The 15000-nt window shown below is 33.1% G+C and overlaps 1 protein-coding gene and 1 long non-coding RNA gene across 5 annotated transcripts in view; both read right to left on the bottom strand.

Moving 5' to 3' along the window:
• LOC144970199 (uncharacterized) overlaps positions 1–10786 on the bottom strand; it is a 14564-nt gene extending 3778 nt beyond the window's left edge. The window contains exon 1 of the long non-coding RNA XR_013644920.1: positions 10651–10786. This is a non-coding gene — a long non-coding RNA (uncharacterized LOC144970199). The remainder of the gene's footprint in view (positions 1–10650) is intronic.
• LOC144970195 (uncharacterized) overlaps positions 1–15000 on the bottom strand; it is a 172408-nt gene that overhangs the window by 74269 nt on the left and 83139 nt on the right. The gene's annotated exons all lie outside the window — the stretch shown is intronic.

Below are 15000 nucleotides of genomic sequence, written 5' to 3'. Positions count from 1 at the left end.
TTATTTTAGTATTACAAATTGTGCTAGTGAATGTAACGTACTGCCCTATCAATGTAAATACACCCGAGTCCAATTATGGATTCAAATTGAGTTGTTCATAAATGGTTTATTAATGTTCTTTGTGTATAGAAATAAACCGACGACAAGTTACGAAACGATGGTCATGAACTGTCAGTCAGATAATTACTTCATTTAGTCCCATATTTAATTGAATTCCATTTTAAGTTACAACCGCATGATCTTTTGTTCCAAAATCGAATCGAAACAACGAACCATTTCTTGCATGCCACGTCTGTAAACGAATTTCCATTTTTTTGGATGGATAAAGTATATTATTATTATTATTATTATTATTATTATTATTATTATTATTATTATCATTATTATTATTATCATCATCATCGTCATCATCATCATTATTATTATTACTATTACTATTACTATTATTATTTATTATTATTATTATTATTATTATTATTATTATTATTATTTCATGTGGAGACACACTACTGTCCGATTAGAGAGAAAAAATACGCTCGTGCCCAATAAATACATGGGATTTTTTCAGAAATCTTATGATATTATCAAAATTATGAGCTAATTAGTTTATATCATTTATTTAGCATCAGTGTTTCTGTCTAAACTCGCTGAGTGATTACAAAAAAAATAAATAAAAGAAATATGTATTCCCTGGTTCAGCTATTATTCCTCATTTTGTTTTTGATACTATTCAAGCAAATCACTGATAGATAAAATTGTATGTTCATTCAAAAGTCTGTTCTTTCTATATCTTTTGATGATTGAATCAATGCTCAGATTGCTTTGTTAATTCTTTTCACTATTTTAACCAGCGATATTTCTGAATTATACTTATTGAACGGAGTGATTATCTCACAACTATTTTTGAATGGCGATACCCTGGGGTTTTAAAGCCCATGTATTGAAATGACTAACGGGTCGAAGGCACCTCGTCACATCTGTTTTCCATTGGTGGTCGATTGTTTGTCAACTTTCTCCTGAATTTGCTGTGTTGTCAAATTATAATGAAGAGACTACTCTATTTTCAATCATTTCAACCTACAAAATGTATTCATCTAAAATTATATGTGCGGCTACGTTGTCTTGTGGTATAACACTCGCCTTCGGATCGGTAGGTCCTGGGTTCGAGTCTCCTCTGAGAGGCACATAATTGAGTCCTTGGAAAAGGCTCTTTACTCACATTCTCTCACCGTACTCAGGTGTAAAATGAGTACCTATCAGTTAATAGCATTGTCTGTCGGAAAAAAATTGTAATATTATCGATTAACAGGTATCATATCTAATACAAAATGTTAAGAGTCGCTGTTGGTTCGGGATCATGTAAAGCGCTTTGTGCGTCTCGATTATCTTCATCTTCTTTTTTCTTTATTTCGTTATGTTGTTTATAACAATATCCGCATTTGGGTCATATTGCGAAGATGGAAATTGCCAATTGTTTAAGTAATAAGTTATATTGCGCAGCGCACATAAAGAATTTCTATTGACCTTCATCTCTTAATGTTTTTATCAGCTTTAGAATCATTTGCGTCTGATCTGTTTATACTGTCACCGTTCCCTGGACACTTTTGAAAACGTATCTATTTGATTATTACGAGGGCATAACATTACAATAGAGCCGTGATTTGAAAAAAAAAAAAAAAAAAAAAAAAAAAAAAAAAAAAAAAAACCCGAAAAAACAAAAAAAATAAAAAAAAAACGTTAAAAAAAAATTTTGTCCAGAAAACTCGTCCTTCAAATATCGATCGATGGAAATGAACCTCATCCCTCTCCAAAAAAAAAAAAAAACAAAACAAAAAAACAACAAAAAAAAAAACAAACAATAAACCATAACCAAATATCACACACACACAAACACAAACAAACAAACACACACACACACACACAAAGACCTCTCAAACCTGGTACTAAGGAAGTCCCAGGTTTGAGAGTTTCTTGGAAAGATGATGGTTATTATAATCTATCGATATTTGAAAGACGAGTTTTCTTGTCAAAATAAAAATATAAATAATAATGAATCATTTATAAAGCGCACATTTCCACTCAAAGGTGCTCAGGGCGCTAAATAAAAGTGTAAAAAGTGTTGTTTTTTTCCAGACACTATCAGGAGTACTATCTAGATCTATAGATATTCACACTTCACTCACTTGACCATGGACAAATAATTTCTTGACAAAAGTTCCACACAACTTGCTAGATCCCTACTCAACCCATAACGATTCTAACCTTGTGCAAGTCTCTGCTTATTAGATCTAGCCTAAATATCCTGCAGCGATAAAACCCAATGTTAAACCCAATAACTAGATAGTGTGTGTTTTTGTTTTTAATGATTTTACAACGATTGCAACACATTAAGGCCATATCAGCGCCAGTAAAAAGGAAGAAAATGGGATAGTAAAAAGTTCTAGAATTACAATTAAAGCACCCAAAGAAAAGGACAGCAAATGAGAATTGGTTTGAATAGGAAACAGATGTACATCCCAAGAGCACACAATCAGTGTACTTTGGGATCACCTAAAAATCTCATTCAGACATCAGAACAGGTCCCCCCTACGAGGAGCACACGCAAATGTTTACAAATCATATAACATATGTAATGTCATATTAGTGGCTTTAATGCCCAGAAAAAAGCTTCCATCTTTAAGCTCCATTGACGAAACTGGAGAGCACTTTTGAAAGGGCTAATAGGATCACGATGATCGAGGGTATTGAGATAAATCAAGACGAAGATTAAACTAAACATTACAGGAGTCGAAAAAAGTGGAATACACTTGTTATGATAAAATTAAATTAATCTAATGGTGTCTCAGAAAACCAAAGAATGATGGTAAATGTGACCCTTCGCCTCAAAACGGTATTAAGTCGGGTTGGTTAAGATGTTGAAATTGAATTTATAGCCAGAAATATCAGACGTGTTGAGTTTGTCTGTTTTATTGAGGAGAATGGATACCATATTCTAGGGTGCTAATGCCGACAAATTTTATTTTTGACCAGTTTACAATTTAATTCGGCTTTTAAGCATCTGGTTCGTTCCGACATCATACCGTTTTGAGACAATGGGTCACAAATGGTAAGATGTAAACTCTTCAAAGAAAAGAAATAGTGAACGAACAATAACTGTCGTACTCTGGAAAAACCAATATTTTAAATTTTGGCCAGAAAACTCGTCCTTCAAATACCGATCGGCACAGTTCGGGTCATTTGCATCTAATTATCTGGGTCTTGTTTTGACGGCGTTATCCTATGGTTATCTCTATTTGGGCAAATTACAATTTGTGAGACAAATTGCTTGTTTTCCTTGCTTGAATACGATATTGATTCATTTTTGCCGAAGAAAAGGACAGCATAAGAAGGTACTTTTAGAAATTGGGCCTTAGTTTATAATACTGACATCGAGAAATTGGCTCACCCATATTTTTAAGCAAATAAAATCAATCAAATCTAAAAATAAAAAATAAACGTGCTAACACGTGCGAAACACAGACTTCCACATGCACATCTCATACCTGGAAAAGCGCTTTGATCACGTTTAGCGGATATTGCGCCATAGGATCCTATAAAATAAATTCTCAAGCACAAACACAACCCATCCCCATTGCCCTCACCCTCAGAACACACGCACACATTACACAAATACATCTTTAACACACGCACACATTACACAAATACATCTTTAACACACGCACACATTACACAAATACATCTTTAACACACGCACACATTACACAAATAAATCTTTAACACACGCACACATTACACAAATACATCTTTAACACACGCACACATTACACAAATACATCTTTAACACACGCACACATTACACAAATACATCTTTAACACACGCACACATTACACAAATACATCTTTTAAAAAAAATCGACATAGATACTCAAGTTCAGATTTGTGTTATTTCAGAATTCACGTTCGTATTAAAACTGGACTATGAACTTCCAAGATAAATAATAAGATATCTTAAAATCAACAATAAATTAGTTTTCCATTTTAAGTACCTTTGCCTTCGTTATTGGATCAATAAGTCTTTAAAAAAAAAAAAAAAAAAAAAAGATATATCTTAATATTTTCTTCACATCCCGCACAGGGCCATACGCACTTGAAATAGACGAGAAGCATTTTTTTTGTTATCACTTGGATAGGATGTAAACAATCGCATATTGCTCTCTGAACAGTTCTAAATTTGTACTAACAATCAAATCACTGGTGTATAAGTGGAAAGGCTATTGAAAATAAATAGCTGTTCTCTCATTAAAATAATGAGTATAAATTCAAAACATTTCTCTTCCTACCAAACGCTCTGTCCACTTGGTAAATAGATAATTAAATGGTATTTTAAAGTTCTACTCGCCTCATCATATTCCCAATGAAAATCCAAAAGAATAAATCACTCGGCCTTTTTAATGGATTACTCGTTGTAACCAAAACCAAATTTGAGTGAAATGTCGCTGATATTTACTTTTATATTATTCAATAATGTGCCGTTTGGCTGTTCGCGGTGAAATCACGCTAAACACAAGAGGGTTGCTTTGCAACTGTTGCCAAACTATCCCCATTTCGCCTATTGTAACCAGTCGAATGGAACGAGCACAATTAAAGTTGTCAATTTTCTTTCGAACAGAACTTGCAGCATGAGAGACAATACAACACTGGCACAGTTACACTGCCTTACTCGGGTTATAAAGAAAAACAAACATTCATTTTAATTTCGATCAAAAAAATTGATCCTTCAAATATTGATCTATTTCAATGACCCTCATCTTGAGCAGCGTATGGTCTTTTAGTTTTTTTGCCTAAATTTTAAAAAATGTTGTTTTTTTTTCAGAGTACCCTACGGCAGTATAATGATATAGTTTATTGATTGATCATATATATATATTATATATATATATATATATATATATATATATATATATATATATATATATATATATATATATATATATATATAATATATATATATATATATATATATATATATATAATATATATATATAATATATATATATATATATATATATATATATATATATATAAATATATATAAACCACAAGCTACATAAAATTATCAACAGGAATACCATAAAAATAAGTTACTCGTGTATGCGCAACATAGAACAAATAATTTCAAGCCACAACAAAAAAATATTAATAAACCACCGACAAGAGCAAAACCCACCCACTATAAAATGCAACTGCAGAAATAAAGAACATTGCCCGCTAAACAAACAATGCTTAGAATCAAGTTTAATTTACCAAGCCACAGTCACAGAAACTAAAACAAACAAGCAAGAAAAATATGTAGGACTAACAGAAAATAATTTCAAAACAAGATACAACCTCCACACCTCAACATTTAGAAACACTAACAAAAAAACATCCACAAAACTCAGCGAACATATTTGGAAATTAAAAGACAACAAAATAGACCACAACATTTCATGGAAAATTTTATCTAAAGCAACAGGATACACACCAACATCAAAACAATGTAGCTTATGCCTGGAAGAAAAATATACTATAATCAAACAACCTCATGAAGCCACACTCAACATGAAAAATGAGATCTACGGAAAGTGTCCCCATCGGCGCAAATTCCTCTTAATTAACTTCAAACCGGAACCACTTCAAGAATCAACAACAGTCAACAAAACAACTCAGTCCTGAAGATGGCAAATTAAGCCTGAAACATTGATGTAGACTGCCCCAAACATTGTGGTAAATATTTTAAATAATAATTCGCTCCATTACTACATGTCGAGCACTTTTCGTACCATATTTGTATCAAACACGATTCAATATATATATATATATATATATATATATATATATATATATAATATATATATATATATATATATATATATATATATATATATATATATATAATATATATATATATATATATATATATATATATAATGTCGTTTCATTACGGTATTATGTCGGGGTTATCTTGATGTTATATAATGGAGCCAACACGCTATGACAGCACTACATGAAAAACGCGGACATAAATCTTATCAATTTGTGGGTGTGTGGGTGTGTCACACCCCCTCCCCCCCCCCCCCCCCCCCCCCAATTAGACCATTTATATAGCGCAATATCCACTAAACGTGCCCAAAGCGCTTTGCAAACGACGACCATGACGATGATGCTGCTGCTGATGATGATGGTCATGATTATGACGATAGCGATTTTTTTTCGGTTTTGGACATTCTTTTACTACGCTCGGCAACAACAGATGACTTAAAGACTTTAAAATCGCCACATTCATGCTTGACCACTGTAATCCTACCTAAATTATTTATGATGGTGAGCCCTTGGAGCTTGAATTTATCACGGTTTCTGGTAGCGTAAAACGGACAATCGTGATTGCTTCACATCCTCTGAATAGGACGGGATGGTTTATTGCAGTTTCTGTGGTGAAATATTACCAAATAATTTTTCTTTTTATAGAGAAATCAGCGAATGTTTTTAAAAACGGAAACATGAAAACACGGGCAAATGTTCTTACCAGTTTATAATCATATTTTATTAGCACGAAATCAAATCAAAACTTGTTTGACAGTTGTGTGCCTAATCACTCGTGCACATTTAATTGTTCTGAGGTTCTGTATGTTTGTATACAGAGACACTTTCACACCCGTTACCCACGGGTATGTTGGGAGCCAACGGATTAATGGTACCCAACACTGATGCGGATATTATGGAAGATGGAGCATATTCAATTCAGACCCCAGAGAATGTCCTGTGAGCCAGTGAGCGATTCAGCTGTGGTCCATTGACAATGGCAAAGACCAGAGATATAAGAAATAAGAAATAAACAATTCAGCTCCCCCCCCCCCCCCCACCCAAAAAACCCCTCAAAAAACAAAAAGACCAAAAAAGCAAAACAAACAAACAGACAAGCAATCCCTTCCACAAAAAACCCCAAAACAAAACAAAACAAAAACAAACAAAAATTACCCCATCCCACCAAAAATAAGTAACAAAAATAAAAACAAACAAACAAACCACATTTCATGGAAACAAATTCGAACAATCCTCTACATCCACTAGCTTGCGATAATCACTAGACTTAAGTGTGAATGAGTAGCTGGATAAAGGCAGTGACGGATACTGTAAGAGTGTTAGTACAAAAAAAAAAGACGCATAACAGGCGATTGGTACTGTATAAAATGAAAATAATATGGTTATATGGCCTGGTGAGGGAATACTGAAGCGTTGTGAAGCGCATTGACCATGCTTAGTCCATAGAGAGGCCCTATATAAATGTTCATATGTAATATTTTTAAAATCACAAATATTTCCCTTAATGTGACAAAGGATTATTACCAAAATTTAAAAAGTTAACAGCGCATAAGGTATAGTTATATATAAAAGGATAAAACATATCTATTCCTGTAAAACCATATAAGCAAATTGTAACACTGTGAAAGTTTAGAGGAAGAATATCTACAACGAAATGATATTGACAATGATGATGATTTATGATTAAATCGACGATGATAATAAAAAACAACAACAACAACAACAACAACAACAACAACAACAACAACAACAACAACAACAACAACAACAACAACAACAATAATAATAATAATAATAATAATAATAATAATAATAATAATAATAATAAATTTTAAGAAAATAATTATGATAATGATGATGATGATGATGATAACAATAGCAAGTAGTGGATGGTTTTCATTTATGTTTTAAGGGTTTCGCAGCACTTCTGACGCTTGGGTTATTTTAGCGTAACAGGAAGAATATATTTTAGTCAAGAAATTATATAACTACTTTTAAAACACCCGAGAAAAATTTTTTTTGTTTGTTTGTTGCTTTAGGTCTCTTCCAACACAATTGAGGTTATATGAGAGACCGCTGAAACAAAAAAAACAAGCAATCTAACAAAAATAGTACAAATGTAAATCAAAATCATAACCTAAAGATATCATAAGCTAAATTATAAATAACCAAGAACAAACAGGCAGAAGATTTACAGAAAAAAAAATATCCCCTGTCAAAAATACAATCACAAACCAAAGAAGCAGGATAGGCTAGTAAAGAGAAGAAGAAACGACATCACTATCGGATCGTACACCCATGCGAACATCATAGGTATATGATTCAAGGGTGATGCTCCCATCCAACCACCCGCCCGTTTGTATTTAAAATATAATTAATTATGATAAAAATGATGTCAAATATGTTTTAAAAAATTACAGGCAAGCACAGCGGCATTCTAAGAGTAAAAATAAATACGATAAATCAATTTTATAATATAATAGTATAAAGCATACAAGCAGCGGCATTAAAAGATTATACATAAATAAGGCATATCAATTTTATAATATAATAGAATAAAGCATGCGAGCAGTGCATTAAAAGAATATAAATAAATAAGGCATATCATTAAAATATAATAGTATAAAGCTTCTTGCAACATGCAAGATTAAATGGCGATATCTAAATCTTTAACATTGATTCCCTACATAAAAGCTTAATTTCATTGTAGGTAGACAGCTTTATAAAAAATAACTAGAAATAAAACTTCAATACGGAAAGAGGTAAATATCATGTCTGTCTCGTCTTACATGTTAAGTGTTGCTGTAGACTAGGGACCCCTTGTTAAGCGCTTTGAGCACGTTCAGTAGATATTGCGCTCAATAGTTTCTCTAGTTTTGTAGACTTTATGTAAGAATTAATCTGACCAACAACCAAGCTTATATACAGTTATATATATTATATATATATATTATATATTAAATATATATACAATATATAATTATATAAATATATATATATATATATATATATATATATATATATATATATATATAATATATATAATATATATATATATATATATATATATATATATATATATATATTATAATATATATATATATATAATATAATATATATATATATATATATAATATATATATATATATAATATATATATATATATATATACAATATATATATATATAATATATATATATATATATATATATATATATATATAATATATATATATATATATAATATATATATACATATACACTTCAGAAGCTCTGCAACAGTGATAATTTTTATAACTATAATAATAAAAAAACCCCAGAAACTATGTGATGTACAAAAGAAATTAGAATGAGAAAAAATGTTGGACAGAATGTGACTATTTTCCTATGGTTGACAAGGAAAGGGTTAAATATCCAAACTCCAAACATTTTGACTCTTAACTTAATTGTCCACATTCTAATAATTTAAACTCTTAACCTAATTTTATTCATTTAGTTAATTCCCATGACATACCAGAGAAGCGGATCACATATAAAAAGTGGGAGGGGGGGGGGTAGGGTAGGTAGGGGTCGACAACTTGGAACATTAAAGAATAAAAAATAGGATCTACGACACTTGAGCAATATGAACGTGTATGTACTTCCATGAATTCCCAGATTGGTGAGTTGTTTTTTTTTTTCCAAGATGGGCCGGATGTTCATTTTAATATATCGATATTTGAAAGACGAGTTCTCTGAACAAAATATTAAATACGTGTTTTTTTTCTCGTATAATACGGCAGTATTTTATCGAACATGTCCGCAATATTGAATACCTACAAATTATGTCACAAAGTCAACACTAAAAGGAATTGGTGAACGTTGCACAGGCTTCACAGAATGCATGATATAAAAAGTTGGTATCAACCTGCTTCGACACCCCCCCCCCCCCCCCCTCCTTTTCTCACTCGTAACTCAAAGAATAAGTTCGATGTCTTTTTATTGAATTAATTGTGTAACACACACAAATTCAATACAGTATGCAAACAAGCCTTTCGAATTTCTCATCTGAGAACGATATTCTATTCTAGTTGTGGGGGTTTTAAATGGTGGATATATAATTCTATTCGGTAGAATGTCAACAGTGTATAAAAAGGGTCTCGAAAAAGTTTATCGCACTCTAACCGTCGCCCTATCTCTGCGTACCTGTCTGCCTACTTACCTTCCTACCGTCACATCTATCTATCTGTCTATCTATATCTTTCCTACCGTCCGTCCCATATATCTACCTACCTACCTACCAATCTATCCGTCTGTCTGTCTATCTCATACATACCTATCTATCTATATCCTTCCTTCCGTCCGTCCCACCTATCTATCTACCTATCTCTCTTATCTTTTCTACCCGGGTGGGGTTTCTGACCTCCCATAGTGGGCAGGGAGGTACATACTGTGTCTTCTATCCCCCTATATCTGTTTTCCAACTTGCTTTCTGTCTTTGTCTTGGAATGAGATTAGTTTTGTCCTGGTCCTGGCCGGATACCCTGGCTGGGAGGGAAACAGTCAACTGTATAGTTAGTTTTGGGAGATGATATTTTTTCTTTTGTAAATAATCTCTCTGTTATGCACTGTATTATGTTTTGTTTATGTATTATACGTGGTTTGTAAACATTTGAGTGTGTTCCTCTTAGTGGGGACCTGTGCTTGTGTCTGGATGAGACTTTTAAGTGATCTCAAACTAAGTACTTTGATAGTGTGCTCTTGGAATCTACACCTGTTTCTTATTTGAACTAATTCCCCTTTGTCTTACCTTTTCTTGGGTGCTTTAATTGTAATTCTAGAACTATTTACTATCCCATTTTCTTCCTTTTTACTGGCGCTGATATGACCTTAATGTTTTTGTTTGTTTGTTGCTTTAGGTCTCTTCCAACACAATTGAGGTTATATGAGAGACCGCTGAAACAAAAAAACAAGCAATCTAACAAAAATAGTACAAATGTAAATCAAAATCATAACCTAAAGATAAAAGCTAAATTATAAATAACCAAGAACAAACAGGCAGAAGATTTACAGAAAAAAAAAATATTCCCTGTCAATAATACAATCACAAACCAAAGAAGCAGGATAGGCTAGTAAAGAGAAGAAGAAACGACATCACTATCGGATCGTACACCCATGCGAACATCATAGGTATATGATTCAAGGGTGTGACCTTAATGTGTTGCAAGTGCCGTAAAACCCTTAAAAACAAAAACAAAACATATCTATTCTACCTGTCTACCTATCTCTCTTATCTCTCTATCTATTTATTTATCAATATATATATACATGCCTACCTATCTAATCGTCACCAATCTATTCATCTAACTCATACATATCAACAAGACATTTTATATTTTATATGTAAATTTATCGTCTAGTCCTGTCTATTGTACCTAATCTCCATACCGTTCCTCTCTCTCTCTCTCTCTCTCTCTCTCTCTCTCTCTCTCTCTCTCCTCTTCTTCTCTCTCTCTCTCTATCTATCTATTATATATTCTCTCTTTTTAATTTTTTTTTTTAAAGAATACATCTCCTACGCAGCGGAGATGGAATAGGGATTAGTAAATTAAAATGTATGTGGAGGGGTGGGGGGTTAGATAGATAGATAGAGAGAGAGATAGAGAGAGCGGGGGGGGGGGGGGGGGGGGTGTAACTATATTGAGAGGGAGATGATAGGAGATTGATAATAAAGTGTAGGACACCACTTACACCACCCAGGTACCCTCCTTGCATCACACCCTGATGGCTATCACAACGAAGATATATGATTGATAGCCACATCTATATCCCATCGTATCTAACTTCATGAAACCCTAAGGCGTCAGGAATTGGATTCAGTAGTCTGATGTCACGCCGCCCGGCAACGCCGGCCATCTTGGTTCTAAACAAAGAAAATCATCACTTTTTATTCTTCATGCTGGCTAGAACTTTTCATATGCCTTGTGACCAGAATGTGTAAACGTCAAAACATGATCAGATTTATGTTTTTTTTCCTCTGGATATGCTTATATGCTCGCCGGAGAAATATTTCATACAGGCGTCCACCATTGTTCCGATAGTTTACAGCCAGTATTACTAAGTTACCATGCGTCATTAGGAAGGAAGTGACGTTATGACTGTTGAAGAGTATTGTCCGAACAACTTAATTTTGACTTTGCATTTTTTGTAATAAAAAAAAACCCATGAAAACTCAAAATATAGTCTGTTGCAGTATATTTTAGGAAAATATTTGGGATCTAAACATTGAATTGAGGATAAGATACGGGAGTTCGATGGACACCCAGGACTCGGCAGGATGAACTAACAAGCTTGATAGGGGAAAACAAGGTAGAATGCAATGTGGAATTATCGAAAACAAAGAAACATATTCTTCGGAATAATTTTTTTTGACTATCTAAAAATACAATTTTGAGAACCTCGTCTTAGTCTCAATATCCAATCGCAAAATGTCTGGATTGCTTTTGTTTATGTAATTTCACATGTGAAATACGGATATTTATTCAACACCTGGCACGGGATAAATTCTTGTATCTGGTCAAATAACATTTTAATCTCCCACATTGACAAGCTAAATTCCCTTTAATAACCCCAAAGGGGAAATTGGTCTTTGGGGTCTATTCCAAAGGAAGATGGAAACTGAGCTAGAGCGACGGGTATTCAAATTCGGTACCTTTCAGGTACGAAGCAAAAACAGTATCGCTGAGCCAAGCTCAAGATCCCTACAAGTAAGACACTATAAAATATGGAGACAGATTAATAAATGGTAACTGTTTTAAATTTAAGAATAGATAGGTAGTATATTTCAAATTATTTTTTCAATGACCCCCCGCACCCCCCCCCCCCCCCCCCCAAAAAAAAAAAAAAGAAAACCAAACAAAACAAAACAAAAAACAACAACAAACAAACAAGAAAAACAAACAAAAGACAACGACGAATTCTTCCCCCTTTCCTTTCACACCATTTGTTCGACGTGAACTTACTCAAAATACCCAGAACAAGATCCAAGTTCCCGGAAAACCAAATGGTCTAATTTGAAAACTGGAAAATAACTAGCAAGAAATGGACAATGAAATAGAGATATAGAAGAAAGGGCAAAAGTGGACCAATATTATATATATATATATATATATATATATATATATATATATATATATATATATATATAATATATATATATATATATATATATAGGAGAGTAGGTAGAGAGAGGAGAGAGAGGAAGAGAGAGAAGAGAGAGAGGGAGAGAGGAGAGAGAGGGGAGAGAGGGAGGGGAGAGAGAGATGAGAGAGAGAGAGAGAGGGAGGGGAGAGAGAGAGAGAGAGAGAGAGAGAGAGAGAGAGAGAAGAGAGAGAAGAGAGAGAGAGAGAATAAGCAAGGGGTAGTAAGAGAAATAACAAACAAAAAAAAAACCCCAAAAAACAAACCCCAAGAAGATCCACTTGTTGACGTGGGTGCGACTCAAAATGTATATGGATGAATACTCGCAACATGAAACAGATATACAATTCTTACTCGGACTGGATTAAGGTTGGATATATTGCTCGACAAGACAGCTATACACTGCACGCCTTAGTGAATTTATCACCGTCCCCACCAACGTTATGGCTTTGAAATAGGATTATAATGAAATATTGCTCGCAATAGAACGACTTAGATTGATGGGTAAAAGGCAGTAAGGAGGGTGGGGGAGGCAAAACAAAATTGTTCAATGAACGAAAGCTTGATAGATTGATACATTTTCTTTCCAAACTATCTTCTCTAAATTTCTTTGCCACACATTTGTATGATTTACATAGTAAAAGTATATTATGCGACTAGAATAAATTTAATGGTTTAATATTTCTTTTCTCTAAAACATATCTACACGAAAACTCGCACAACACATTCATACCACAATGTAAATGGTAGTCATAGATGACCGAATAAGAGAATGGAAAAGGGTGGCAAAATAAAGGACATAAGTGAAAAGAGAAGTGGGGAGAGAGAGAGAGAGAGGAGAGAGAGAGAGAGAGAGAGAGAGAGAGAGAGAGAGAGAGAGAGAGAGAGTATTTATTGGGAGAAGGTGATGGGTTGCAACATCACACTTAATATTTAAGGTCGAAACAACTTAAGACTGAAGAGAGCCACATATAATATCAAAACCATTAAGGATTACAAATTCAAAAGACTGTAAACCCCCCCCCCCCCCCCCTTTTTTTTTTTTTACAGATATAAATATATAATAGTGAATACAAACAAAATATAGGTATAATATACAAAATGTTATATCATTGCCATTACCCTAAACTGTGCGATGCTTATTAATTTGTAATAAGAATTTTAAAAACAACAACTAAACAATAATTTGGTAAACATTAAAGCTGCTCTGGTCTTTCCAGGCTTTCTATATCATAGTATTCTGCCCTACTCAGAACAAAATATACGTATTTAAAATTTTGGCCAGAAAACTCGTACTCCAAATATGGATCGATTAAAATGACTCACGCCTAGGGGGAAAAAAAAAACTAACTCTCAAACCTGGGGATTCGCGAAGTCCATTTTTGAGAGTTTTTGCCAAGATGAGGGTCACTTTAATCAGTCGATATTTGAAGGCGGAGGTTTCTGGCCAAAAATTTAAATACGAGTATTTTCGGAGTGCGGCAGCACTTGAGTAGTTTGATAGAGAAGGATTAATTCCTGCTACGCATTTTGTCAGTTCTCAATGTTTTATTAAAGCTGTTTTCAATCGTTCCTGTTTGATACTTTTTAAGTCCACAGACTTTAATTTACACCCATACGCCATTTTATGTGGAATATCACCCCCCCCCCCCAAAAAAAAACAAAAAAAAAAAAAAAAAAAAAAAAAAAAAAAAAAAAAAAAAACAGTAAAAAAAAAACAGTAAAAAAAAAACAACAAACAAACAAAAAAAAAAACAAAACAAAAACAAACAAGTTAATATACCAGAGTAATTAAACTGGATAACTGTCATGCCATTAACACACTACCCGGTTAACTTTAATTCCAATGATCTGTCAAATATTTTATTTTCAATGATAGTGTTCTACTTTTCATGTTTTTTTTTTTCTCTCTTTTCTTCTCTTTTTTTTTTTTTTTGGTCAGTAGGGCTCTTGACGACTT

The sequence above is a fragment of the Berghia stephanieae genome, chromosome 4 (assembly GCF_034508935.2).
Source record: "Berghia stephanieae isolate SIO BIC M18660-M18661 chromosome 4, UCSD_Bste_1.3, whole genome shotgun sequence".
Taxonomy (NCBI): domain Eukaryota; kingdom Metazoa; phylum Mollusca; class Gastropoda; order Nudibranchia; family Aeolidiidae; genus Berghia; species Berghia stephanieae.
This window is presented reverse-complemented; position numbering and strand designations above follow the sequence as displayed.